General features: G+C 41.2%; 1 protein-coding gene and 1 pseudogene across 4 annotated transcripts in view; one reads left to right on the top strand and one right to left on the bottom strand.

Moving 5' to 3' along the window:
• Nucleotides 1-27,481, bottom strand: part of SNAP47 (synaptosome associated protein 47) — a 95,645-nt gene that overhangs the window by 42,519 nt on the left and 25,645 nt on the right. The window lies entirely within an intron of this gene.
• Nucleotides 11,312-14,683, top strand: LOC129149469 (cysteine-rich secretory protein 2-like; annotated as a pseudogene).

Here is a 27,481-nt window from a genome sequence, read left to right on the forward strand (position 1 = left end):
TTTGTTTTACGAGGCCAGCATTAGCCCAATTCCAAAAACAGATAAAAATACCTCAAAGAAAGGGAATTATAGACCAATATCCCTGATGAACATAGATGCTAAAATCCTCAACAAAAGATTAGCAAATCAGATCCAGAAATTTGTTTAAAAAAAAAAAAAGATCATACACCATGACCAAGTGGGATTCATTCCAGGGATGCAAGGCTGGTACAATATTCGCAAATCAATAAACGTGATACATCACGTAAACAAATAGACAAAAACCCTATGATCATATCAATAGACACAGAAAAAGCATTCGACAAAATCCAACACCCATTTTTGATAAAAACTCTCAGCAAAGTGGGAATAGAGGGAGCATATCTCAACATGATAAAGGCCATATATGATAAAACAACAGTGAACAATCATACTCAATGAGCAAAAACCAAAACCATTTCCCCTAAGAACAGGAACAAGACAGGGATGTCCACTTCCACCACTCTTATTCAAAAAAGTACTGGAAGTGCTAGTTACAGAAATCAGACAAGAAGAAGAAATAAAAGACATACAAATTGGAAAGGAGGAAGCAAAACTCTCATTATTCACAGAAGATATGATATTGTACATAGAAAACCCTAAAGACTCCCCCCAAAAATCTACTAGGTTTAATCAATGAATTCAGAAACATAGCAGGGAAAAAAATAAACAGAAATTTATGGCATTTTCATACACCAAAAAAGAATTCTCAGAAAAAGAAAATAAAAAGCAATCCCATTTACCATTGCAACAAAAAAATTAAGATATGTAGGATTAACATGTACTTGAAAAACTATAAGACACTGAAAAAAGACATAGAGGAAGATATAAACAAGTGGAATAATATGCTGTGTTCATGGATTGGTAGAATTACTACCATTAAAATGTCCATACTACCCAAAGCAATCTATAGATTTAACACAATCCTTATGACAATCCCAAAAACATATTTCACAGATCTAGAACAAATATTCCATAATTTATATGGAACCAAAAAAGATTCTGAATACCTGAAGCAATCTTGAGAAGAACAACAAAGTTGGAGGAATCCAGTTATACTACAAAGCTACTATAATCAAAACAGCCTGGTACTGGCACAAGAACAGGCATATAGATCAATGGAACAGAACAGAGACCCCAGAAATTGACCCAAGTCATTACGCTCAATTAATATTTAACAAAGGAGGCAAGAGCATACAATGAAGTCAAGACAGTCTCTTCAATAAATAATGTTGGGTAACTGGACAAGTACATGCCAAAAAATGAAACTAGATCACCAACTTACACCATACACAAGAATAAACTAAAAATGGATAAAAGACTTATAAGCCGTAAAACCATAAAAATCCTATAAGAAACCATAGGCAGCAAAATCTCAGATATCTCTCACAGCAATATGTTTATGTATACATCTCCTAGGGCAAAGAAAACTAAGGAGAAAATAAACAAATGGGACTACACCAAAATAAAAAACTTCTGCACAGCAAAAAAAACCACCAACAAAATGAAAAGGTAGCCTGTGTGGGAGAACATACTTGGCAATGATTTTTCTGATAAAGGGTTAATATCCAAAATATATAAGGAACTCATACCACTTAACAAAAGGAAGACAAAAATCCAATTAAAAAATGGGCAAAGGACTTAGACGCTTCTCCTAAGCAGATATACAGATGGCCAAGAGACATGTGAAAAAATGCTCAAAGTCACTGATCCTGAGACGTGCAAATTAAAATGACAATTAGGTATCACCTGACATCTGTGAGAATGGCTACTATCAAGAAATCAACAAATGACAAGTGCTGGCAAGGAAGTGGAGAAAAGGGAACCCTAGTGCACTGCTGGTGAGAATGCAGACTGGTGCAACCATTATGGAAAACAGTCTGGAGTTTCCTCAAAAAATTAAATATGGAACTGCCATTTGACCCAGTGCTCCCACTTCTAGGAATATATCCTAAGAAACCCAAAACACCCATCAGAAAGAATGTATGTACCCCTATGTTCATAGCAGCACAATGTACAATAGCTAAGATCTGGAAATAGCCTAAGTGCCTATCTATAGACTAGTGGATAAAAAATCTGTGGTACATTTATACCATGGAATACTATGCAGCAGTAAAAAAGAAAGAATCTCTTACCCTTTGAGACAGCATGGAGGGACCTGGAGAGTATCATGCTAAGTGAAATAAGCTACCCAGAGAAAGACAAGTATCACATGATTTCACTGACATGTGCAATCTATGTAACAAAATAAACTGATGAACGGAGTGGATTCAGAGACTTGGAAGCATGGAACAGAGTGTGGGATCTCAGAGGGAAGGTGGAGGAGGGTAGGTGGGTGGGAGGTAATCAACCAAGGACCTTGTACGCATATGTGCATGTCCCTTGGACACAGACAATGGGGCCAGCATCACTGCCGCCTTTCACCGCTGGATGTTATGTGGGGTGGGGGCGGGCTTTAGGAGATCAATGGGGTAATAAAGGGGACATATGTAATACTTTCAACAATAAAGAATTACTTTAAACTAATAATAAATCTAAGTTATAAGGGAGTAGAAAATAATGAATATGTAAAAGGGAGGGAAAATGGCGGCCAAATAGGCAGACCTGTGTGCACCTCATCCCAGAGCCAGAGTGGAAATACAACTAAACTGGAGAATATTCACCTGGAATTACCAACTGAGGTCCAGCTGAGGAGACTTACATCAAGGGAGGACAGAAAACACCTGGAGACCAGTAGAAAGGGCAAGGTCTTGAGGGGAGCTGACCCAGGTCCCAGCGGGGGAAGGCCACCAGGCCAAGAGAGGAGGTAGCGCTGGGCTACAGAGGGTCTGTTTTCTCAGAAGATAGAGGCCCAAACCCAGGCTGGGCTCCACAGCACGGAGCACCAGAGCCGAGACACGCCCCACCCCCACCCCCCCACCCCGGCCCATGTAACATCCAGTGGTGAAAGGTGGCAGGGCTGCTGGCTGCAGCAGAGCCTGGAACCCGTAGACCAGAGCTGGTTGGAGAGAAAGCCAGTTTTGTGATTTTTTGTTTTGTTTTTTTCTCTAAACCCAGAGCACAGGAGTTTTCATTTGCAGCTACTCACTTGAGGCTTTGGTGCAAGGAGGAAAGTGCGGACTTGAGGTGCTAAAGAGAAGCTGGGGTGGGAAGCAGTGCAGGGAGACGGAGAAAAGCAGTAGCCAGGATTCCTGCATTTGGTCGTTTCTATGCACCCAAACCAAAATAGCCATTTTTCCTGAGAGGAGCTTTTCAGAGGAAACAAAAGCAGAGGCCAAGCCTATGGGTTTGAACAGTCTCAGGGAGCTTCAGTGACTCGATTGGGGGAGGGGTCTTTCTCTTCACCATCCCGGGAACCTGGGAACCTGTCGGTACTTTCCCCACATGGGAGAGCTGGTAAAAACTCCAGGTTTCCAGCTGATCCCACTGGGTTGCATGCAAGGATCTCTGCCCAGCCGAGAGCAGAGTAATATTTTGGGCCACTTGCAGAGGAGTTGCTCTGGGACAAGGAAACACACCAACCACAGTCCTTGAAATCTGAACCAGAACCTCCCCTCCCTCCCTCCACCCCCAAAGTTCATTCAGAAACAGTTTTGAGTGATTAAGATTGACAGCTGGTTAAAAGACAAAGGTGGGCAGAGACTGCGCCTGGAGAACCAAGGGAAATTTGCTGACCCAGCCCTGTGCTACTGCTAACAATCGTGCTTTAGAGGGCTGATTGTCCCCTCCTGCTTGCAGCCATGTACTGTGGAGATGGACACAAACTGTGGATCACTTGGAGCTTCAAGCAGGTTGCTGAAAGCCAAAGGAGGACAATTTCTGAAAGTGATTAGTTAGCACCTAAATATCTCATGAAAAGCCCAGAATTGGCAGACAGAACAGTCAGCCACAGTCATCAGAAGAGTAGGATCTAAAGGGAGATGCCATGGAGCACTAAACTCAGCTGAAAAGAATACCACTTCACGTTTTTGTTCTCTTTTTTCTTTCCTTTCCCCTTTTAAAAGCTTTTTCTCTTTCTCTTGTTTTTTTATTTATCTACTTTACCTATCTCCTTAATTGATTTGCAATTATTCTAGTCTCCATTGTTTCATTCATATATCTAGTTTTCCTCTTCCCTTTTCCTACACACAATCTCCCCCCACCCCCCACCCTTTTTTTTTCTTTACTTTCTCTATTTTCTTTCCCTCCTGCTGTCTCATCATCCTTTTTTCCTTTTCTTACTTTGGGTCTATCTGTTCTCTCCTCTATTTTCCTTTAAAAAAATTTTTTTTTGGCTGTTCTTCCTCCTTTATTTTAAACTGTTTTCCTTCATCTATTCCCCTAATTCGTTATTCTTATTTTCTTTATTTCAGCTCTGCACCTACATATTCCTCCCCCTTTTTTTGCCTTTCTTTTCTTCCTCCTTTATTTTAAACCGTTTTCCCTCTCCTAATTCCTTATTCTTATTTTCTTTATTTCAGCTCTGAACATACATATGCTTTTATACCCACCACATGTTGTTTGTTTTTTGTCTTTTTTTGTTTGTGTGGGGGTTTGTTGTTGTTTGGTTGGTGGTTTTGTTATTTCTCTCCTCATATTTTTTTTCTTTCTTTTCTTCTATCATTCCAGCTCTCTTTCCTAATTCTCTCTTCCCCAGCTTTTGTTGTTGCTGTAGGGGTCTTGTTTTAGTTCTATGTTTCTTTTGCTTCGCATTTTGTTGTGTTGTATTTTGTTCTGTTCTGTCAGCACCTCCACAACAGCTCACACAATGTGGTCTGGGGTGAGCCACAGAGTCAGCCAGCCTGAGAGACGATTCCATCCATGAATGGTACAATCACATTCAAGACACAACTACACTAGGAGAACCCAAATAACTCAAGCAAGAGATTTTTGTAGAGCAACCAGCTCAGGAGATGTAAGAAACTGCACCACTTGGTCCCACAAAGTATCTACTACATAACACCACCCCACAAAGACTGGGAGGCATAGCAGTTTGACCTAATACATAGAAACAAATGGACAGCAAAAATGGGGAGACAAAGAAATAACAACCAAATAAAAGAAATGGAGGAATTTCCAGAAAAGGAACTAAATGAAATGGAGGAAAGCAATTAATCAGGTAAAGAATTCAGAGTAATGGTAACAAGAGTGCTCAGACAATTCAGTGAAATTACAAGCAGCTGAATGAGAAGTATAAGGAAATTAATGAGAGTATTAAGGGCCTTAATGATAGCTACACCAACAAAAATAGAGGTTGAATCAACAAATAAAAATCAACTGGAAATGAGGAACACCATAGCTGAAATAACATCCTGGAAGGATTCAACAGTAGACTAAAAGAAGCTGAGGACCAAATCAGTGAATTAGAAGACAAAGTAGAAAAAAAGACAAAAAAAATAAAAAAGAAGACAAAGTAGGGGGAAAAAACACACCCATTCAGATCATCAAATGAAAAAAAAAATAAAAAGCAGGAAGAAACTTTAAGGCAGCTTTGGGACAACATGAAATGTAACAACATTCACATCACAGGGGTAACAGAAGGAGAAGAATCCGAACAAGGACTAGAGAACCTGTTTGAATAAATAATGGTGGAAAATTTCCCAACCTGGTGAAGGAGAGTCACTCAAGTTCAGAAAACACAGAGAGATCCCAGCCAAGATGAACCCCAAAAGATGCATAACTGGGCACATAATAATTAAAATGGCAAATGTTAAAGATAAGGAAAGAATATTAAAGTCTGAAAGAGGCAGAAAGTTACCTACAAGGGAGCTCCCATTAGACTATCAGTTGTTTTCTCAATAGAAACATCTCAGGCCAAAAGGGAGTGGCACAAAGTATACAAAATAATGAAAACCAAGGGACTAAACCCAAGACTACTCTATCCAGCAGGGCTATCATTCAAAATTGAAGGTGAGATAATGAGCATAAGCAGAAATAATAAGGCTAAAAGAATGTATTACCACCAAACCAGCACTATAAGAAATACTAAAGGGACTGCTGTAAGAAGAAGAAATAGTGAGAAAGAGAAGAACAGAGGCATAAAGAGTAAGAATGGCAACACATAAGTACCTATCAATTATAACCTTAAATGTAAATGGCTTGCTTTTTTCTCGATTCCTTTAGTCTACTCGGGATTTAATGCTAACCATGTCGAGTCACACTTGACATCCGAGTGCAAAAGGTTAAATGCTCCAATCAAAAGACATAGAGTAGCTGAATGGATAAGAAAACATGAACCATATATATGCTGTCTACAAGAGACCTCAGAAAAAAAGATTCACAGAGAATGAAAGTGAAGGGATAGGAAAAAATTTTCTATGCAAATGGAAAAAAAAAAAGCTGGGGTAGCAATACTAATATCTGACAAAATAGACTACAAAGTGAAAGACATAACAAGAGACAATGAAGGCCACTTGATTATACTAAAGTGATCATTACAACAATATATGGTAAACATATATGCACCCAATACTGAAGCATCCAATATATATAAAAAACTTCTGGAGGGTTTTAAGGGAGAGATTGTCAACAATACAATCATAGTAGGGGACTTTAACACCCCACAGACATCACTGGCTAGATCTTCTAGCCAAAAAAAAAAAAAATCAACAAGGAAGCAGAGATCCTAAACGACACATTAGATCAGATGAAATTGACATTTACAGTCAAGAGCAGAAAATTTCTGCCATTATTTCTTTAAACAGGTTCTCTAGTCCTTGCTTGGACTCTTCTCTTTCTGGTACTCCTGTGATGCAAAAGTCCTAACGTTTCATGCTCTCCCAGAATATACATTCTTCTTAAGTACACATGGGACATTTTCAAAGACAGACCACTTATTGGACACAAACTAAGACTCTACAAGTTCAAGAAGAATGAAATCATATCAAGCATTGTCTCAGATCACAATGGCATGAAATTAGAAATAAAGCACAATAAAAACCCTCAGAAACATGCAAACATGTGGAGGCTAAACAGCATGTTACTAAACAATGAATGGGTTACCAATGAGATCAAGAAAGAAATCAAAAATTTCCTGGAAATAAATGAAAATGAACACACAACAACCGCAAATCTCTGGGACACAGCAAAAGCAATCCTGAAAGGGAAGTTCATAGCACTATAAATCTACCTCCAAAAACAAGAAAAACTTTTACTAAGTTATCTAACCATACAACTTAAAGAATTAAAAAGAGAACAACAACAAAAGCCCAGAGTAAGTAGAAGGAAGGAAATAATAAAGATCAGAGTGGAAATAAATGACAGAGACAAGAAAAAAAAAATACAAAAGGTCAATAAAACCAAGAGCTGGTTCTTTGAAAAGATAAACAAGATGGATAAATCTCCAGTCAGACTCATCAAGAAACAAAGGGAGAGAAACCAAATAAACAAAATCAGAAACAAGAGAGGAAAAGTAACAACTGACCCAACAGAAATACAAAAGATTGTAAGCAAATACTATGAACAACAGTATTCCAACCAGCTGGAAAACCTGGACGAATGGACATATTCCTAGAAAAATACAATCTTCCAAAACTAAATCAGGACACCTGAATAGGCCCATAACTACTGATAAAACTAAAGCAGTAATCAGAAAAACTCCCAGCAAACAAGAACCCTGGTCCGGATGACTTCACAGAGGAGTTTTACCAAACATTCAAAGAACTAACACCTATACACCTCAAACTATACCAAAAAATCCAAGAGGAAGGAATATTTCCCAGCTCTTTTTTTATGAGGCCAGCTTTAGCCCAATTCCAAAAACAGATAAAAATACCTCAAAGAAAGAGAATTACAGGCCAATATCCCTGATGAACAGATGCTAAAATCCTCAACGAAATATTAGCAAATTGGATCCAGCAAGACATTAAAAAGATCATACACATGATCAAGTGGGATTCATTCTGGAGATGCAAAGCTGGTACAATATTCAAAAATCAGTAAACATCACCTAGACAAGATGGATGACAAAAATCACATAATCATATCAACTGACACAGAAAAAGCATTCAACAAAATCCAACACATTTTTTTGCTAAAAAATCTCAGCAAAGTGGGAATAGAGGGGTCATATCTCAACATAATAAAGGCCATATATGACATACCTACAGTCAACATCATACTCAATGGGCAAAAACTAAAACCATTTCCCCTAAGAACAGGAACAAGGCAGGGTTGTCCGCTTTCACTACCCTTATTCAAATTAGTACTAAAAGTCCTAGCCACAGCGATCCTACAAGAAGAAAACATAAAAGGCATCCAAATTAGAAAGGAGAAAGCAAAACTCTCATTATTCACAGATGACATGATACTGTACACAGAAAACCCTAAAATCTCCCCAAAAAAACTACTACGTTTAATCAATAAATTCAGAAACGTAGCAGGGAAAAAAATGCACAAAAATTGATGGCATTTTCATACACCAATAATAAATTCTCAAAAAGAGAAAATAAAAAAGCAATCCCATTTACCACTGCAACAACAACAACAAAAAATTAAGATACGTAGGAATAAACTTAACCAAGGAGGTAAAAGATCTGTACTTGGAAAACTATAGGACAATGAAAAAAGAAATAGAGGAAAATATAAACACATGAAAGAATATGCTGTGTTCATGGATTGGTAGAATGAATACCATTAAAATGTCCACACTACCCAAAGTAATCTATAGAGTCAACGCAATCCCTATTAAAATAACAACAGTATATTTCACAGATCTAGAACAAATACTCCAAAAATTTATATGGAAGCAAAAAAGATAGCTGAAGCAATCTTGAGAAAGAAGAACAAAGTTGGAGGAATCAGAATACCAGATATCAAGTTATACTTCAAGGCCACTGTACTCAGAACAGGCTGGTACTGACAAAATAAGAGGCATATAGATCAATGGAACAGAACAGAGACCCCAGGAATTGACCGAAGCCATTATACTCCATTAATATTTGACAAAGAAGGCAAGACCATACAATGGAGTCAAGACAGTCTCTTCAATAAATGGTGTTGGGTCACTGGACATGTACATGCCAAAAAATGAAACTAGATCATCAACTTACACCATACACAAGAATAAACTAAAAATGGATACGGTAAAAGACTTAAATGTAAGTTGTGAAACCATAAAAATATTACAAGAAACCATAGGCAGCAATATCTCAGATATCTCTCGTAGCAATGTGTTTATGGGTACATCTCCTAAGGTGAAGGAAACTAAGGAGAAAATAAACAAATGGGACTACATCAAAATAAAAAGCTTCTGCACAGCAAAAGAAACTATCAATAAAGTGAAAAGAGAACCCACTGTAGAAGAGAACATATTTGGCAATGATAAGGGGTTACAAGGAACTCAAACAATTTAACAAAAGGAAGACAAACAATCCAATTAAAAATGAGCAAAGGACCTAAATAGACACTTCTCCAAAGTGGACATACAGTAGGCCAAGAGACATATGAAAAAATGCTCAAAGTCACAAATCATCTGAGAGATGCAAATTAAAATGACAACGAGGTATCACCTCAGACCTGTCAGAATGGCTATCGTCAACAAATCAACAAAAAACAAGTGTTGTCAAGGATATGGAGAAAATGGAACCCTAGTACATTTCTTGTTTTAATGCAGACTGGTGCAGTCATTATAGAAACAGTATGGAGTTTCCTCAAAAAATTAAAAATGGCACTCCCATTTGACCCAGTGATCCCACTTCTAGGAATATATCCTAAGAAAACCAAAAACACCCATCAGAAAGAATATATACACCCAAATGTCAATAGCAGCACAATTTACAAGATTTAGAAACAGCCCAAGTACCCATCAGTAGATGAGTAGATAAAAAAGCTGTGGTACATTTACACAATGGAATACTATGCAGCAGTAAAAAGGAAGGAAGTCTTACCATTTGCAACAGCATGGATGGAGCTGGAGAGTATTATGGTAAGTGAAATAAGCCAGTCTGAGAAAGATCATATGATCTCACTCATACGTGGAATCTAATGAACAAAATAAACTAATGAACAAAACAGATCCAGAGATATAGAACCATGTACCATACTGAAGAATTTCAGAGGGAAGATGGGGGTGAGGGGAGAGATTGATTGGGGAACTTATATGCATATATGCATATCCCATGGACACAGACAATAGTGTGGTGAAGTCTTGGGAGGGGCGGGTACTGGAAGGAGGGGGTCAATGGGGATGAAAACAACAACAAAGACAATAATAGTAAGTATCTTCAAAACAAATAAATCTATTTAACTCTAAATAAATAGATAAATTGCACGCCATTCTGAGTAGTGTCATGAAATATCAAGCTGTCCTTTATAAAGGGATAAATCATCACTTTATCCAGCATATCTATACTGCATATGCTACCTGCCTGCCACTTACTTAGCAGACATCTAGATTATCAGATCAGCTCTCGTGGTACTGCAGTGCTAATGTTCAAGTCACCCTTATTCTACTCAAAAATGTCCCCAAAGCAAAGGAGTAGTAATGCTGGCAATTTCAATATGCCAAAGAAAAGCCGTAAAGTACTCCCGTTAAGTAAAAAGGTAAAAGTTTTGGACTCAATAGGAAAAATAAATAAATTTTATGCTGAGATTGCTAAGAACTATGGTTAAGAACAAATCTTGTAACCATAAAATTGTGAAGAATAAAGAACTTTGTGCTAGTTTTGCTGTCCCACCTTAAACTGCAAAAGTTAAAACCACAAGTGTGTGATAAGTCCTGAGTTAAGCTGGAAAAGATTAAGTCTGTGGGTGGAAGACATGAATAGAAAATATGCCAAATGAAGGCAACATGTTGTGCCAGAAAGCACTGAGCCTATCTATAAAGACTTCAGCAAGGAATCCCCTTATATGAGTGACACAAAGCCATCTACTACTGTGATTAATGGATGGTTACACATACGCAGGAATAGGTTTGGACTGAAAATATAAGTTAGTGTAGATGCTGCACCTGCCAATGAAGAAGCTACTGCCATAGCTCCAGAAGAGTTGAAGAAAATGATTAAGGAAGGAGAAAGGATACCACCCAAAGCAAGGCTTCAAATGCAATGAAAACGGGCTCTTCTGGAAGAAGATGCTCAATAGAACCTACATTTATAAAAGTGTAAAGGGAGAGGGCGAGCTGCAGTGGTCTTTGGCTCCTGCCCTCAAACGGGAAGATCTGGGCTCTGGAGTTAGGGATTATGAAATCATACACCATGCTTGTCCTACAGACACGCCTGCAGAACACACCTAGTTTTGAAACACCTGCAAGAAAGGGCACAATACTTTTCTATTAATAAAGCAGATGCTTCGTCCGACTCTGAGAACCAACACAATGTCTTTACTCCCAGCGGTGGTGTTTCTGACTGCTGTGCTGCTTCCACCTTTACCTTCAGAAGGAAAGGATCCAGCCTTTCCTGCTTTGTTAACCACTCAAACACAAGTCCAAAAAGGTACTGTAAATACACACAATGAACTAAGAAAATCAGTCTCTCTACTTGTCAGCAACATGCTAAAGATGGAATGGAGCAGAAAAGCAAAAAGCCAATGCCCTAAAGGGGGCAAACAAGTGCACTTTAGAACACAGTAATGCAGAGGACCAGAAAACCAGTACAAAATGTGGTGAGAATTTCTGTCAAGTGGCCCTACAACAAAGAATAAAGCTTAATACTGCTGACTAACCATAGCACTAAAAATAAGAATGTACTACCCCTATTAAAATACCAACAGCATACTTCACAGATCTAGAACAAATACTCCAAAAATTTATATGGAATCAAAAAATACCTCAAATAGCTACAGCAATCTTGAGAAAGAAAAACAAAGTTGGAGGAATCAGAATACCAGATTTCAAGTTATATTGCAAAGCCACCATAATCAAAACAGCCTGGTTCTGGCACAAGAACAGGCATATAGATCAATAAAACAGAACAGAGACCCCAGAAATCAACCCAAGTCATTACGCTCAATTACTATTTGACAAAGGAGGCAAGAGCATACAATGGAGTCAAGATAGTCTCTTCAATAATGGTGTTGGGAAAATTGGACAGGTACATGCAAAAAAAATGAAACTTGACCACCAAATTACACCATACACAAGAATAAACTAAAAACAGATAAAAGACTATTTAAAAGACACAAATGCAAGTTGTGAAACCATAAAAATCCTAGATGAAACAATAGGCAGCAAAATCTCAGACATCTCTCATAGCAATATGTTTATGGACACATCTCCTACCTAGGGCAAAGGAAACTAAGGAGAAAATAAACAAATGGGACTACATCAAAATAAAAAGCTTCTGCACAGCAAAAGAAACCATCAACAAAACAACAAGAAAGACCACTGCACGGAGAACATATTTGCAATGTCATATCCGATAAGGGCCTAATCTCCAAAATTTATAGTGAACTCATACATCTTAACAAAAGGAAGATAAACAATCCAATCAAACAATAGGCAAAGGACTTAAATAGACACCTTTCAAAAGTGGACATACGAAAGGCCAAGAGACATATAAAAACGTGCTCAAAGTCACTAATCATCCAAGAGATGCAAATCAAAACAACAATGAGGTACCATCTCACACCTGTCAGAATGGCTATCATAAAAAAATCAACAAATGACAAGTGCTGGCAAGAATGTGGAGAAAGCCGAAACCGGTTTGGCTTAGTGGATAGAGCGTCGGCCTTCGGACTAAAAGGTCCCAGGTTCGATTCCGGTTAAGGGCATGTACCTTGGTTGCGGGCACATCCCCAGTAGGGGGTGTGCAGAAGGCAGCTGATCGATGTTTCTCTCTCATCGATGTTTCTAACTCTCTATCCCTCTCCCTTCCTCTCTGTAAAAAATCAATAAAATATAAAAATAAATAAATAAATTAATTAAATAAAATAAAAATTAAAAAAAAAAAAAAAGAATGTGGAGAAAAAGGAACCCTCATGCATTGCTGGTGGGAATGCAAACTGGTGCAGCCACTGTGGAAAACAGTATGGAGTTTCCTAAATAAATTAAAAATGAAGCTCCCATTTGACCCAGTGATCCCACTTCTAGGAATATATCCCAAGAAATCAGAAATACGAATCAGAAAGGACATATGCACCCCAATGTTCATAGCAGCACAATTTACAATAGCTAAGATTTGGAAACAGCCTAAGTGCCCATCAGCAGATGAGTGGATTAGAAAACTGTGGTACATCTACACAGTGGAATACTACACTGCTGTAAAAAAGAAGGAATTCTTACCATTTGCAGCAGCATGGATGGAACTGGAGAGCATTATGCTAAGTGAAATAAGCCCGTCAGAGAAAGATAAATATCACATGATCTCAGTCATTTGTGGAATATAATGAACAACATAAAATGATGAACAAAAATAGATCAAGAGACAGAGAAGCATCGAACAGACCGTCAAACTTCAGAGGGAAGGCAGGGAAGGGTGAGGGGAGGTGGATAAGAGATCAACAAAAGAACCTGTATGCATGCTTACGGACACAGACACTAGGGGGGTGAGGGCAAGTGCTGGGGGTTGGGAGCGTGGCCGGGGAGAGGTCAATGGAGGGAAAAGGAGACATGTAATACTATATGTAATACTTTAAACAATAACACATTAAAAAAAAAAGCAGTGGTACATTTATACCTTGGAATACTATGCAGCAGTAAAAAAAAAAAAGAAGAATCTTACTCTTTGAGACAACATGGAGGGACCTGGAGAGTATCATGCTAAGTGAAATAAGTCAGTCAAAGAAAGACAAGTATTACACGATCTCACTCATATGTGGAATCTAAGTAACAATATAAACTGATGAATGGAGTGAATCCAGAGACACGGAAGCATGGAACAGTGTGTGGAATCTCAGAGGGAAGGTGGGGGAGGGTGGGTGGGTGGGAGGTAATCAGTAATCAACCAAAGACCTTGTGTGCATATATGCATAACCCATAGAAACAGACAATAGGGTGGTGAAGGCAGACTTTAGTTGACATTAAAGATCTACACTGGCACCAGCAAGAACACTGCCTGCACATCTACAGCTCCCTCCCCCTGATTTCTTTGTTTTGCTTTTCCTCTCCTTCCTGATCAAAAACCTGCCCGCACTAAGCTGTTAACTTAGTTTTACAGGACAGGAGTCCACCATCTTCTCAGGTCACAGGCACTCGAATAAACTACTTTTTCCCCCCACCAACACCTGTCTCACAAGCTTGGCTTTTGTTGTAGCAGACAGCTGAATATGCATTCAGTTTCAACCCTACTACCTGGTCAAATGCAATTCAAAACCAGTAGGATGACAGCCACGATTTTGTCTATTGTGTAGGAATAGTTCAAGTACAGTTGTACGTTATATTTGTGTACCAAATAGTTCAAGTACAGTTGTACGTTATACCCAAGTTATTCGCTACTCATCTTACCATACTGGATAAGGAACTGCCTATTGTCCCAATCAAGACAGTCTAAAATACTATGTTTGCCAATATTGTCCTGTTGATAATGTTATTAGAAAGAATACTTCTTACAAACAAGAAACATCTTGTGCCAATTGCCCTGGTAACTGTGACAATTAACTATGCGCTAATAGTTGCCAGTATGAAGATCTCCTTAATAACTGTGATTCCTTAAAGACAACAGCTGGCTGTGGACAGGAATTGCCCAAGGAAAAGTGCAAGGCCACTTGCCAAAATTTACTGAAATGCTCAACATTCACTGCACAAGACTAAGTGGTAAGGGATGCACCACTTAGCTGACACACCGCAGAGGAGAAATTGCAGTCTAGTTACAAATTTGGTTCCAAACAGTTTTTCTCTTGAATCTTTACAGAAATCTATCTCATACATCAATTTACAAAAGCAGCATAGTCTATGATGACAACTTTGGATTTTATAAATTTGGTACTTTAATAAACTGAATCAAGTTAAGGATTTTTAAAATTGTATAACCTTAAGACTTAGATCACTAGAAGTTTGAATTAAAATGAGGAATTACACTGCCCAGGCCAGTTTTGCTTAGTGGTTAGAAAGTTGGCCCGTGGACCCACAGGTTGTGGGGTTTGATTCCTGGTCAAGTGCACCTACCTTGGTTAGGTTCAGTCCTGCCCCAGGTTGGGGCGCATTCAGAAGGCAACCAATCAATGTGTCTCTCTCACATCAATGTTTCTCTCTCTCTCTCTCTCTCTCTCTCTTCCTCCCTCCCTCCCTTTCACTCTCTCTCTCTAAAATCAATGAAAAAAATAGCCTTTGGTGAGAATTAAAACAAACAAACAAACAACAAATTACGCTCTCTGAAACAAAATGCAAAAACCAACTAACATCACTGACATTCCCACTACATTATTTTTTACATGAATAAAGAATGAATTCAAAGATCACCATCTACTTTTTCTTATGGCCTCCTCTTTTAAAAAGTAATCAACTCTTAGAATAAAGAATTTATCTAAGCAACCACATAGATCTGATTCTTGTGCTTTATTTTATAGTATTTACTAGAGGCCCGATGCACAAAATTCATGCAAGGGGCTCGGCCCTCGTGGCCCCGGCTGCCTCGCAGCCCCACCCCTCGCCCACTAGTCATTCTGGAAGGTTGTTCAGGAAGGTCATTCTGACATCTGGTCTAATTAGCATATTAGCTCTTTATTATCCTACCTAATAAAATAGTAATATGCAAATTGACCACACCTTCGCTACGCCCAAGCCACACCCACCAGCCAATCAGGGTGAGTATGCAAATTACCCAACAAAGATGGTGGTTAATTTGCATACGCTGAGAGAGGGAGGAGTGAAGACTGAAGACAACTTAGAAGGAAGAGGGAGGAAAAGCGGAAAGCAAGGTGGCTGCCAGAGGGAAAGCCCGGGTGGGGCGGAGCGAGCGGTTGCAGGCGCGGTGGCCGCAAAGGCTGTGGCAGCGGCAGCACATGCGGCCGCAACAGCCGCTTGCAGGATTTTCCTGCAAATGAGCTACTAGTATAGGATAATTAACTCCAGCTGGACTCAGCCCAGATAATAATTATTCAGAACAAAATTTCTAAAATATTTGCCTATAAAATTAAATTTTAAACTTTAACCAAAAAGAGGAAAAAAGTAGAATGGAGGCACCAGCATGGAAGAACATATTAACTCTAGTTCTATGTAGCAATACTGCAGGAATATGATAAAGCAAGACATAGTGTACAGTGTGAAGAAATCACATGCTCTAAAATATACTCCAAAATTATCTGCCCATATTTTGGCAACATAATAAGAAGCATGTTGAGAGCCATCTTATTTATGGAACGGTTCCATCAATGCATCACCAGAGCACAGTACAATATGAGATTTTGAGAAAGAGAGAGATCACATTCACGTAAGTTTTATGACAGCATATCATTACAATTATTCTATTTTATTACTGGTTATTGTTAATATCTTATGGTACCTAATTTATAAACTTAACCTTATCATAGGTACGTACGCAGAGTGGTTTCAGGTATCCACTGGGGGTCTTAAAACATATCCCCCACAGATAGGGGGCAACTACTGTATTGTTAAAATATCTAAACTACCCAAAACAATCTATGGATTCAAAACAATCCTTATCAAAATGCCAATGGCATATTTTCAGTAATAGAACAAACAATCCTAAAATTTATATGGAACTACAAAAGACTCCAAATAGCCAAAGCAATCTAGAGAAAGAACAAAGATGGAGGTGTCACACTTCTGGAGTTCAAGCCACATTATAAAGCTATAGTATTTAAAACAGAATGGTACTGGCATGAAAACAGGAACATAGATCAATGGAACAGAATGGAGAGCTCAGAAATAAACCCACACAATTAATTTATGACAAAAAAAAAAACTAGAACGCACAATGGAGAAAGGAGAGTGACTTCAATAAATGGAACTAGGAAAACTGGACAAATACATGCAAAAAAAAAAAAAAAAAAACCAGAAAGGAAGAAACTTTCTTATACCATACACAAAAATCAAGTGAAAATGGATTAAAGACCTGAATATAAAACCTGAAACCATAAAATTCCTAGAAAAAAACATAGTAGGTAAGCTCCTAGACATTGGTCTTGGCAATGATTTTTTTAAGATGACAACAAAAGCAAAAATAAGTGGAATTACATCAAGCTAAAAGGCTTGTGCACAGCAACAAAAACCACCAACAAAATATAAAGGCAATCTACAGAATAGGAGAAAATATTTGAAAATCATTCATGTATTTGATAAGGAGTTAATACCCAAAGTATATAAACAACTCAGTAGAAAAAAAATCCAATTAAAATATGCGAACAGTATTTGAATAGATATTTTTTCAAAGGAGATATACATACAGATGGCCGATAGACACATGAAAAGGCATTCAACATCACTAATCATCAGGAAAATGCAAATCAAAACTGCAATGAGATATTACCTGACACCTATTAGAGTGGCTAATATCAGAAAGACAAGAAATAACAAGCAATGGCAAGGATGTGGAGAAAAGAGAACCCCTATGCACTGTTGGTGGGAATGTAAATTGGTGTAGCCACTATGGAAAACAGTATAGTAGTCCCTCAAAAAATTAAAAATAGAACTATTATATAATCCAGCAATTCCACTTTGGGGTATGTATTTGAAGAAAACAAAATAACTATCCCAAAAAGACATCTGCACCCCAATGTTCATAGCAGCATTATTTACAATAGCCAAGACACAGAAACAACCTAAGTGTTGATTGAGAGAAGAATGGATAAAGAAAATTTGATATGTAAATATACAGATATTATTCAGCCATAAAAAAGAGGGAAATACTGCCATTTGTGATAACATGGATGGACTTTAGAGCATTATTCTAAGTGAAATAAGTTATGTGGAATCTGAAAAATCTTAGCCAAACTTTTGAAAACCAAAAAAAGGAGAGAACACTTTGAAAACAGCAACAGAAAAATGATTTATCATGAATAAGAGAACCATAATAATATTATGATGACCTCTATCAGAATCAATGGAGACCAGAAGTTACTGGGATGATGTATGCAAAGTTCAGAAAGAAATAAAACTGTCAGTGGAGAATTCTATATCCAGCAAAACTATTCTTAAAAAAAACAAAAAACAAAAAAACACAAAGCAAAATAAAGACATTTCCAAACAAATACTGAGGGATTCACTGGTCGCAGGCCTGCCTCCCACAAAAAACAAAAAACAAAAATGAAAACGAAAACCTAAAGAAAGTTCTTGGGCTGAAATGAAATGACACCCCCAGAAGAAAACTCAAATCCCTACAAAGAAACAAAGAACACTGGTAAAGGGAATCATGTAGGTAATTAGATAATATAAATGTTCTTGTTTACTTTTCCTGATTCAAAAGACAACTGCATAAAATACTGCTTTTAAAATTATACCGGAGGATTAGTAACATATAAAATACCATATACCTCCTTGGGAGGAGTCTGCATGGAGCAGCAGTGGCTAGGTGCCCAGCCTCACCACCACCCAGACTAGCCGCAGCCTAGGCCTGAACTCACAGGCACCCCACCACAGACCCTATCCGCACCCCAAGGACACAACCCAGACCCCAGGTGCCCACAGCAGACACTGCCTGGACCGTGCACCTAAGTAAGTGAACACCAGCAGGACACTGTGCCTTCAGCTGACATCTGTGGGACCTCGTGCTACCGCCACAAGGAACAGCTGCTGCCACCACAGCCACTCCCTGGGCACAGTTCCACCTAGGAGAGCCGTCATCTTAAAGGGTTTACAAGGTCCTCCTGGGGAGGAGGCTCTGGGGAACAGCAGTGGCTAGGCACCAAGCCTCGCAACCACCTGGACTCACCACAGCCTAAGATCAAACCCATGTGCACCCCGCCCCAGGCCCCATGCACCCACAGAGGTCACAACCCAGTCCCCATGCACCTGCAATAGACACCTGCGGAACCTCTGCACCTCTGGCACATACCCAGCCTGAACCTGTGTGCCTGACGGGAACACAGCCTGGACTCTATGGCACCACTGTGCGACCACCACTGACCCGGCAGGACTCTCGCCCCTGCCATGTACTCACCCACTGCCACTGCTACTGTGCTGCCACCACCACCCTTGAGCCCAGCTGCTCAGCTCCACCGACAGGGCTCTGGGGCAGGAAATGCTGAAGGCTAGGAGGTGGCTGTAACCTCCCCAGACCTGGACCTATTAGAACTGAGGACCTGAGGAGACTGAAGAGGCTGCAGATCTGTAGGTGAGAGGGGAGTGCTGGGGCTGAGAGAGGAGGCCCGAGGGCACTGGCTGTGGAGACTGCGGAGTGGGTGCAGCAGTGGAAGCCTGGGGCTAAAGTACCTGGATAGAGTAGTGCTGGCACCCCACCATAGTGCACCCTGGGAAACTCCTCCTGACCAGTGGGAAGGGCCATACAGTGGAGCTCAGGGCCAGCCTACACTGGAGGGGTCTGAAGGACACACCCAACATTGAATCCGGCTCTATTTCTTGGAGGAGCATGTGCTAGTGAGCAGAAAGGGGGCTGGACAGTAGGTCCAGGAAGGAGATCAGCCCTGCCCACCTAGAACACAGTGGAGGTTCCCTCTTTCCCTCTGGCAAAACAGCTGCTTCTGACGTGACCTGCAGTGACCTGAGGCAAGAGGCAACAGACTGGGGCAGGAAATCTGTGCCCCTGCAGGTGATAGAGAGGAGGTGCCAGCAAACCAGGCAGAGCTGAGGTATTAGAAGAAGAAGGGCTTGCCCCCCCTTCCTATAAGCTATGGCACCACCCAGAACACGAGTCTGATCAAACCATCCCGGCCAAGACCAGAATACCCCAACAGAGCCCAGCACTGTCAGGGAAGGGAGTACAGCTCAGAACAGGGACAATCAAAGTGTGAGACTTGAGGCAGACCCAGCCTCTGGGCTAAGGAGTCCCCACCTGCTGGACCACCAGGGGCTTCAACCTCTAGGACCTCAATCAGGTTGCCCAGAGCCAGAAAGGGACAGTGACTCACATTGACCTGCATGAGAAAAGCTCCCAGGAAGCCCAGGATACAAACACCAAGGGACCAGACCGAACAACATCAGAGAAAAATCCAGCGAGCTCCACAAATAGTAGACCCAAAGGATTTTCAGTGTGTGAATGTGTGTGTTTTTATTTGTGTGTGTGTGTGTATTTTTGTTTTTGTTGTTTGCTTAATCCTTTTTTCTTCTATTTACCTTGCATATCTCTAGTTTCTCTCTTTCATTTGATTCTATTCTACTTTTGTATATTCTCATTGTTATTATTTTCTTATTTTACTTTGTTTTTCTCATTTTTTTTCCATTTTACTCTTCCTATCTACACTGAGTGGCCAGATTATTATGATCTCTGAATGTATAATTATCTGGCCACTCAGTATATACATATTAGAGGCCCAGTGCATGAATTCGTGAATAGGTGGGGTCCGGCCAGCCTGGCCTTAGGGAGGGGACATGGGCGGTTGGCCGGCCTGCCTGCTGGTCGAACTCCTGGTCGAGGGGACAATTTGCATATTAGCCTTTTATTATACAGGCTATATACTGAGTGGCCAGATTATTATGTGTTCAGAGATCATAATAATCTGGCCACTCAGTGTATATCTTAATATGTCCATTATTACTATATTTTAAATTCATTATTATTTCATTTATTTTGTTTCCTTTTCTTTTTTCTCCCTATACTAGTTCTTTAGCTTCTTCTTTGCTTCCATATAGCCATTTCTCCCCCCATTCCCCCACTCCTCCTTCTCCTTTCTCTCTTTTTCTTTTTATCCCCTCAAAGTCTTGGGTCACATATTTGATGGACATTAAAGGAGAAACTGACAGCAATACTGTCATAGTAGGGGACTTTAACACCCCACTGACATCACTGGATAGATCTTCCAGAAAAAAATAACAAGGAAACAGAGGCCTTAAATGACACACTAGATCAGAGGAATCTAACGGATATTTACAGAACATTTCACCACAAAGCAACAGAACATACACTTTTGTCAAGTGCACATGGAACAATCTCAAAGCAAGACCACATGTTAGGGCACAAACAAATCTATATAAATTCAAAAAGACTGACATAATACCAAGCATCTTCTCAGATCACAATGACATGAAGTTAGAAATCAATTATCATAAAAAAAAAAAACTAAAAACACTCAAATACATGGAGGTTAAAGAGCATGTCATTAAGCAATGAATGGGTTACCAATGGTATCAAGAAAGAAATTAAAAACTTTCTGGGAAAAAATGAAAATGAACACAACCACAAAAAACCTATGGGACACAGCAAAAGCAGTCCTGAGAGAGAAGTTCATAGCACTACAGGCCTACCTCAAGAAACAAAGTACTAATGAACTATCTAAACCTACAACTAAATGAATTAGAAAGAGAACAGCCAGAGAAGCCCAGAGTAAGTAGAAGGAAGGAAATAATAAAGAACAGAGCAGAAATAAATAACATAAAGACTAAAAAAACAATGAAACCAAGAGCTGGTCTTTGATAAGATAAACAATATTGATGAACTTCTAACCAGACTCATCAAAAAACAAAGAGAGAGGACCCAATTAAAATCAGAAATGAAAGAGGCAATATAACAAGGGACACAGCAGAAGTACAAAGGATTATAAGCAAATACTATCAACAGCTGTATGCCTACAAGCTGGACAATGTCGATGAAATGCACAAATTCCTAGAAACATATAATTTTCCAAAATTCAATCAGGAAGAATCAGAAAACATGAGTAGGCCAATAACAACTGATGAAATTGAAGCAGTAATTCAAAAACTTTAAGCAAATAAAAGCCCTGGTCCAGATGGCTTCACAGGGGAGTTTTACCAAACATTCAAAGAAGAACTAACACCTATCCTCCCCAAAACATTCCAAAAAATCCAAGAGGAAGGAACACTTCCAAGCTCTTTTTATGAGGCCAGCATTATCCTAATTCCAAAACCAGATAAAGACACTACAAAGAAAGAATTACAGGCCAATATCCCTGATGAACATAGATGCTAAAATCCTCAACAAAATATTAGCAAATCACATCCAGCAATATATTAAAAAGATCATGCACCATGACCAAATGGGATTTATTCCAGGGATGCAAGGCTGGTACAATATTCCAAATCAATAAACGTGATTGATCACATAAACAAACTGAAAGACAAAAATCACAAGATCATATCAATACATGCAGAAAAAGCATTTGATAAAACCCAGCACCCTTTTTTAACAAAAACTCTAAGTGGGAATAGAGGTATCATACCTCAACCTAATAAAGTTCATATATGACACACCTACAGCCAACATAATACTCAATGGCAAAAACTAAGTGTTTCCCTTAAGAACAGGAACCAAGACAGGGATGTCTGCTTTCACCACTCTTATTCAACATAGTACTGGAAGACCTAGCCACAGCGATCAGACAAGAAAAAGAGATAAAAGGCATCCAAATTGTAAAGGAGAAAGTAAAACTGTCATTATTCACAGATGGAATGATATTGTACCTAGAAAACTCTAAAGACTCCACCAGGATGTTACTAGATTTAATACATGAATTTGGCAAGATAGCAGGATATAAAATTAATATTCAGAAATCAATGGCATTTTTATACAGCAATAATGAACTCTCAGAAGGAGAAACTAAAAAAGCAATCCCATTTACCATTGCAACAAAAAGATACCTAGGAATAAACTTAGCCAACGAGGTAAAAGACCTGTACATGGAAAACTATGACATTGAAAAAAGAAATACAGGAAAATACAAACAAACAGAAATGTATACCATGTTCATGGATTGGAAGAATTAATATAATTAAAATGTCTATACTACACAAAGCAATCTATAGATTCAATGCCATCCCTATTAAAATACCAACGACATACTTCACAGAACTAGAATACTCCAAAAATTTATATAGAACCATAAAAGACCCCAAATAGCTACAGCAATCTTGAGAAAGAAGAAGTTGGAGGGATCACAATACCAGATATCAAACTATACTATAAGGCCATTATAACCAAAACAGCCTGGTACTGGTACAAGAACAGGCTTATAGACCAATGAATCAGAACAGAGACCCGAGAAATTGACCCACACCATTATGGTCAATTAATATTTGACAAAGGAGGCAGGAACATACAATGGAGTCAAGACAGTCTCTTCAATAAATGGTGTTGGGAAAACTGGACAAACACATGCAAAAAGATGAAACTAGACCACCAACTTACACCCTACGTGAATAAACTCAAGATGGATAAAAGACTTAACTGTAAGGCATGAAATCATAAAAATCTTAGAGAACACGAGCAGTAAAATCTCAAACATCTCACGTAGCAATATGTTTCCAGATATATCTCTTAGGGCAAAGGAAACTAAGGAGAAAAATAAACAAATGGGACTGCATCAAAATAAAAAGTGTGTGCACAGCAAAAGAAACCACTATCAAAATGACAAGGGAACCTACTGTACGGGAGAACATATTTGCCAGTGATGCATCCAATTAGGGGTTATAAGGAACTCATATAATTTAACAAAAGGAAGACAAACAATCCAATTAAAAAATGGGCAGTCGACCTGAATAGACATTTCTCCAAAGAAGACATACAAATGGCCAAGAGACACATGAAAAAATGCTAAAAGTCACTAATTATCAGAGAAATGCAAATTAAAACCACAATGAGATATCACCTCACACATGTCAGAATGGCTATCATAAAAAAATCAACAAACAAATGCTGGTGAAGATGTGGAGAAAAGGGAACACTAGTTCACTGCTGGTAGGAATGCAGACTGGTGCAGCCACTATGGAGAACAGTATAGAGTTTCCTCAATAAATTGTAAATGGAACTTCCCTTTGAGACAGCAATCCCACTTCTGGGAATATATCCTAAAAATCCCAAAACACCAATGCACCCCTATGTTCATAGCAACGTTATTTACAACAGCTAAGATTTGGAAACAGCCCAAGTGCCCATCAGTAGATGAATGGATAAAAAAAGCTGTGGAACATTTACACAATGCAATGCTATGCAACTGTAAAAAAGAGGGATCTCTTACCCTTTGGAACAGCATGGATAGACCTGGAAAATATTATGCTAAGTGAAATAAGCCAATCTGAGAAAGACAAATATAACATGATCTCACTTATTTATGGAATCTAATGAGCAGAATGAATTGACCAACAAAATACGACCCAAAGCAGGGAGGCATGGGACAGATGTGGGATTCGGGGGATGAGAAGAGATAAACCAAAGAACTTATATACTTACTAGAGGCCCAGTGCACAAATTTGTGCAGGGGTGGGGTCCCTCGGCCTGGCCAGCGATTGGGGCCATCTTGCCAAGTCCCGATCGGAGCCGGCCGGCCGGGGGGAGGGACAGACTTTGGGAGGTTGGCTGACCGCAGGAGGTAGGCTGTGGGAGCACACTGACCACCCGCCAGCCGGGGGGAGGAACCACAGGAGGTTGGCCGAACAAGGGAGGTTGGCAGTGGGAGTGCACTAACCACCAGGGGGCAGCTCCTGCATTGAATGTCTGCCCCCTGGTGGTCAGTGCACATCATAGCTACTGGCTGGTCATCTGGTCGTAATGGTCACTTAGGCTTTTATATATATAGACTAGAAGCCTGGTGCATGAAATTTGTGCACGGGGAGGGGGTGTTCCCTCAGCCTGGACGGTGCCCTCTTGCAGTCCAGGAATCGGGCCTAAGCTGGCACTCATACATCCCTCTTGCAGTCTGGGGCTCCTGCAGTCCAGGACCCCTCCCTTCTTACCACCCACCTGCCGCGGAGGCGGGAGAGGCTCACGCCACCTCCGCCATACTCCGCCGCACTTGCCAGCTGTGAGCCCGGCTTCTGGCTGGGGGGTGGGGGGGGAGGAGAGTGCCGCTCAACCAGAAGCCAGGCTCACTGCTCCTTAGTGCTGGCCCGCCCCCTGCCCACTGGTGTGGGGAGGTGACCTGGGGCCAGCCTGGCTGGGGGAGAGGCCATGGGAAGTTGAGGCGCTGTGGCCACACCCTGTCCCATCTCTGCGGAGGCTGTGGGACTGTGCAGCCCCGTCCCCCCACCTCTGTGGAAGGCATGATGCCAGGACCGGGCTTGCACCGCGGCCTCTCCAGCCACCTCTGCAGAAGGGGCAGTGCCAGGATGGGCAGAGGTGCAGGCCCGGTCCTGGTGCCGCCTCTTCTGCTGCCTCTACGAAAGGGGTGACACAGGGACCGGGCCGCACTATGGCCTCTCCCGTGGTCTCTGCGGAAGGGGGGTGCCAGGACCACCATGGCTGGCCTGGCGGTGCAGGCTCACTGGCCCTGCCCCGCCCACTGGTCATTCCAGAAGGTCGCCTGGAAGGACGTGCAGAAGGTCATTCGGCTGTCCTGTCTAATTAGCATATTACACTTTTATTATTACGGATAGGCATAGAATGGACACAGGCAATTGGATAGTGAAGACATGGGTGGTTGGTAGGGGCTGGGAGCATTAGGGTAAAGGGGGAAAAAAGAGGAGATATCTGCAATACTAACAACAATAAAAAATAAAATAAAAATAGAGAAAGAAAAACTAAATCCAAGGTTCGACTGCCTGTCACCATGAAAGCCAAACTTGTGAGGCAGGTACCAGTGAAAAGAGAGGTTTATTAAAGTGCTGGTCACCTGAGAAGATGGGGGACTCTTGTACCAAAGCCCATCTTAGTATCTCAGTGCAGGCAAGGGTTTTATAAAGGCACAGAGCACTCACTACAGCAGCAGGCATGGGAACCCTATGTCTTCTGCTAAGCCTCACTTTACAGAGGTGCAATGTCTCAAACAGTGCTATTCTTCACTGAACAGGTTATTATATAACTAGTGGCCCGGTGCACGAAATTCATGCACATTAAAAGGGGATTAATTAGAGGAAATATTTTAATATTGCTATTTGCCCTTTCTCTATAATAGAAGTGTCAGAGATGAAAGAAGACTAGTAAAATGTATATGAAAATCTTCCTCCTATCAAGAGTCTGGGGCGCACCGTGGGACCCAGAGTCAAGTCCCTGCCCACCTGCAGCACCTCAAAATTGCTTGAGACCCATACCGAGCTGGCCCCACCCCCATTGGGCGAGATCTAAACCCGGCCAGCCCCACCCCCATCAAGCCTCGCTGGGCGGGGGACGCAGCCTCAGGTCCCCCGTCAAGCCCCGACGGGTGGGGGCACAGCCTCAGGCCCCCTGGTCTGGCGCTGGGTTGGGGGGGCACAGCCCCAGGTCCCCCACCATACCCTCAGGTCCCCTGGCCCAGTGCCGAGGTGGGCGGAGTGGCCTGAGGTCCTCCGTCAAGCCCCGCCGGGTGGGGGGTGCGGCCTGAGGTCCCCCAGCCCGGACCGGGGTGGGGTGCGTGCCTTGAGGTCCCCCGTCAAGCCCTGCCAGGTGGAGGGCGCAGCCTCAAGTCCCCCGGCCCGGCGCCAGGAGGGGGGCCCAACCTCAGGTCCCCCATCAAGCCCCACCTCGTGTGGGGCTCAACGTCAGGTACCCTGTCAAGCCCCGCTGGGAGGATAGCAGAGCCTCAGATCCCCTGGCCTGGTGCTAGGCGGGGAGCACAGCCTCAGGTCCCCAGCGCCGGGGTGGGGGTCATGGCCTGAGGTCCCCTGACAAGCCCCACCAGGCAGGGGGTGCAGGTTCAGGTCATCTGACCCAGCCCAGCGCCATGCAGCCTCAGGTCCCTGCTGATTGCTCCTTAAGGCTCATTATGGGAACTCGGCCTCCACTGTGGGCGCAGCCATCTTGTGTTATGGAAACCTCACCTACGCTGTGGGCACCGCCATCTTTGTGATGGTGTGATGGTCAATTTGCATATTCCCTCTTTATTAGATAGGATACTGGAGGCCTGGTGCATGGATTCGTGCACTGGTGGGGTCCCTTAGCCTGGCCTATGCCCTCTCAAAATCTGGGACCCCTCGGGGGATGTAGTAGTGCCGGAAGCAGCAGGTGGCTGGGGAGGAGCCCAAGCTCGGCCTGGGCACCTGCCGCCACCGCTGTTCAGTAGCGCTGCCACGGAGGCAGGAGAGGCTCACGCCGCCACAGCGCTTGCCAGCTGTCATCTGGCACCCAATGGTCAGCTGAGCGGCACTACTGCTGTGGGAACACACTGACCACCAGGAGGCAGCTCGCATCATAGCGACTGATCGACTGGTTGTTCGGTCATTCGGTCGCTTAGGTATATATATATATATATATATATATATATAGTCGCTTAGGTATACATACACACACACACACACACACACACTCACAGAGTGGCCAGATTATTATGATCTCTGAACGCATAATTATCTGGCCACTCAGTGTATATTCTATATAATAAAAGGCTAATATGCAAATTGTCCCCTCCACCAGGAGTTCGACCAGCAGGCAGGCTGGCCAACCGCCCATGTTCCCTCCCCTTGGCCAGGCTGGCCGGACCCCACCCATGCACAAATTCATGCACCGGGCCTCTAATATATATATATACACTGAGTGGCCAGATTATTATGCATTGAGAGATCATAATAATCTGGCCACTCAGTATATATATATTAGAAGCATGGTGCAAGGGT

The sequence above is a fragment of the Eptesicus fuscus genome, chromosome 6 (genome assembly GCF_027574615.1).
Source record: "Eptesicus fuscus isolate TK198812 chromosome 6, DD_ASM_mEF_20220401, whole genome shotgun sequence".
Lineage (NCBI taxonomy): Eukaryota > Metazoa > Chordata > Mammalia > Chiroptera > Vespertilionidae > Eptesicus > Eptesicus fuscus.